Source organism: Odocoileus virginianus, chromosome 25 (assembly GCF_023699985.2).
Source record: "Odocoileus virginianus isolate 20LAN1187 ecotype Illinois chromosome 25, Ovbor_1.2, whole genome shotgun sequence".
NCBI lineage: Eukaryota > Metazoa > Chordata > Mammalia > Artiodactyla > Cervidae > Odocoileus > Odocoileus virginianus.
In genome coordinates, this window is record NC_069698.1 from 37,735,071 (window position 1) to 37,738,551 (window position 3,481).

Here is a 3,481-nt window from a genome sequence, read left to right on the forward strand (position 1 = left end):
TAAGAAGCTGTAAGAGGGAATTTGGAAATTTGTTTTGTTTTTCAAAGGTTGCAGCTCCCAATATCTGAACCACGGCCACACAACATCAACCCAAACATCGGTGCTCCTTGTCTGTTGCCTGGTATGCTTTTTCCCAAGTGCCTCTGTACCACTAAATTATCAGTGTCATGAAATATTGCAATCTCTATTTTGTTACCGCTGAAGGCCCCGATAAAAGGTGAATTGCCTTAGTGCTAGGTATTGTTTCTTTTACATGCACTCTTTTTAGGGAAAAAATAAAATCTGAGAAGTTAGGAGGCAGAAGTGAAAAATAGCTTAGAGAGCAATTTCATCACCTGTAAAATAATAAAGCAGAATGCCAGACTGTGAATACTACATACTTGTATGTTCTTACAACCAGGCGATGATAGACCTTGCATCCCAACCACACTGAACTTCAAATCCTACAGGATTCTACATTATCTGTCACCTCACCCTTCACTCTGTCTAGATTCCAAGTTGTTTAAGAATTGTTCCTGTTGTTTTGCATGCTATTAGAAATAAAGCAATTCAAAACAACTCAGTATTAAATGGTGAATGTCTATGTTGCAGTTTATATTTGTTATATAAACCTCAGTAAGATAAGCTATTTGCTTTATCTTCTATTCTTAGGTGTGTTGGGTTGACTCTGAATATTAACTCTACTGCTTCTAAATAGGATGATGAATGATATCACTTTATATTTTTGACTTTTTATTTTATATTGGAGTAGAGGCAATTAACACTGCTGTCATAGTTTCAGGTTTCATAGTTTCATAGCAAAGGGCCTGAGCCGTATATATACAAGTATCCATTCTACCCCAAACTCCCCTCGCATCCAGTCTGCCACATAATATTGAGCAGAATTCCCTAACTATACAGTTGGTCTGTGTTGATTATCTATTTTAAATATATTCAGTCTGTACATGTAGATTCCATATTCCCTAACTGATGTCACCTTAGCTCCTGAGTTAAGGGTTCGGTAACTTGAGCTCCCTCTGGTGTCTGTCTAGTCCCTTTTGCAGTAGCTAAAAGGGACAGAAAAAAAAATTCAATTTTAAAATATCAACTTTTATAATAAAAACCTCTATAAAGTAGCAACAATAACTTACATTTTTACACAGCCATCCATAATTGAGCAAGACTTTTAATTTAATTTGGAACAAGGAAACAGACACTTTTATGATAGACATTTAGATAAGACAAATGTAATTTTGGAATAGTCCTTTGCATTTTTGCTATTCAAATCTCTAAACTCTGTATAAACAGATTGCTTGTCATTGAGTTGATGCTAAAGTTTGTATTTAATAGGTGAGCTCATTAGTATCACTATCAATAATATTAAATCAAAGCTATATATCCAAAAAGAACACATTGTGTTTAACCATATTTGTTTCCCCTCAAAAGCCTTAATTAAAGAGGAGAGAAAATTTCAGGAAACTAAAAAAATCACAAGTTTTATAAACTTTGTAAAAGTCTGTTATGTGATTTAAGAAAGGTAACAAAGAGGTGGCAGCTTATAATTACATGGAAGACACTCTATATCCTAATGTTTTATTGTGATTATTTCTTTAAGCTCTGTGATGTGAATGAGTACTTTTAAACCTGTTTGACTTTGTTATATCAATGTTGTAGGATCAGGCAGGAACATTTCAACAGGATTTGATATCCAAAGTCTTAGACCTGGAAATACATTTTGCTCGATCTTTAATTTTTAAAAATTTTTATAAATTAAAAAATGCCCAGATAACCAACAGGGACCTACTGTATAGCACATGGAGCTCTCCTCAGTGTTAAGTGGCAGCCCGGATGGGAGGGGAGTTTAGGGGACAGGGGACATATGCATGGTTGAGTCTTTGCTCTTCGTCTGAAACTGTCACGACTTTGCTAATTGGCTCTCAGTTCACAGTTCAGTTCAGTCTTTCAGTTGTGTCCGACTCTTTGCGACCCCATGAACTGCAGCACGCCAGGCCTCCCTGTCGAACACCAACTCCCAGAGCCTATACCCCAAGCCCAAATAAAAAGTTTTAAAAAATCTACCTAGTAAATTGCCTGTTAGTAGATGACGTTGTTTTATTCCTTTCCCTGTTTCCATAAAGACGTATGCCCATACGTTTAATATTCAAGAAATGTTTATTATCCTAACTTACCAGTTATACCGTGTTAGGACTTTCTGCTCCATATGTATGTAGCATGTAATTATAAATACATATTTAATATAAATTATGTATTTCATGACTGTATATTTATATACATGATGTACCCTTATATATGTGTGTATGCTCATTTGCTCTGATTCTTTGCAAACCCATGGACTGTAATCTGCCAGGCTCGTCTGTTGTATTCTCCAGGCCAGCATACTGGAAGGGGTTGCTATTTCCTATTCCAGGGGATCTTCCTGACCCAGGGTTTGAACCCACATCTCTTGAGTCTCTTGCATTGGCAGGCAGCTTCTTTACCACTGTGCCACCTGGGAAGTGTACCCTTATATAGACTACTAATATTTACATAAATTATACATATAAAATATATATTACAATATAAGACTAATCACTGATAATTCTCATATGCGATTATTACACAAGCAGAGCTATTAAGTAAATAATCAAAGTTGGATGAAATAGTCATAAAGCAAAATATATATTTTGAATACAAATATAATTCTCTACAATTAAATAGAATTCTTTTGTAAGAATCTGGCTATGCTTTGCTTTCATAATAATAACTTCAGAGTAGAAAGTAAATAGAAGAAAATATTAAAAAAATAAAAAGAAAACAATGGGTGATGACTGTCTGGAGATTAGCCAAACTACTTCATGGTACTTCTGCCTTGTCATAAATTTTGTTTAGCCAAGCAGCCTGCAGTGACCATCAACTGACACTAATCCCTCATCTTAGCACCTGTACTAGACAACAGCGTGTTGTCGGAACTAAAGTTCAGTCCCTGCTATGATTCTTTAATGGACATCCCTGATAGGTTCACTGGTAAAGAATCCACCTGCAACGAGGGAGACCCTGGTTTGATTCCTGGGTCAGGAAGATCCCCTGGAGAATGGATCAGCTACCCACTCCAATATTCTTGGGCTTTCCTGGTGGCGCAGACAGTAAAGAATCTGCCTGCAATGCAGGAGACCTGGGTTCCATCCCTGGGTTGGGAAAATCCCCTGGAGGAGGGCATGGCAACTCACTCCTGTATTTTTGCCTGGAGAATTCCATGAACAGAGGAACTTGGCAGGATACAGTCCATGAGGTCATAAAGAGTCGGACACAACTGAGTGACTGAGCATGCACACAGGCATGACTCCTTAGCAGTCTTCATGATCGACAGTCTCCCCTGCCTCCCAGTGCCTTCTTCAAGTGTGCTCCTTGGATAAGACCTCCGAGTAACTTACCAAACCCTGCTCTTTTGTTCCGAACTGACCAATCTGGTCTCAGGCTAGTGATCCCAAAGCACTATAGACCC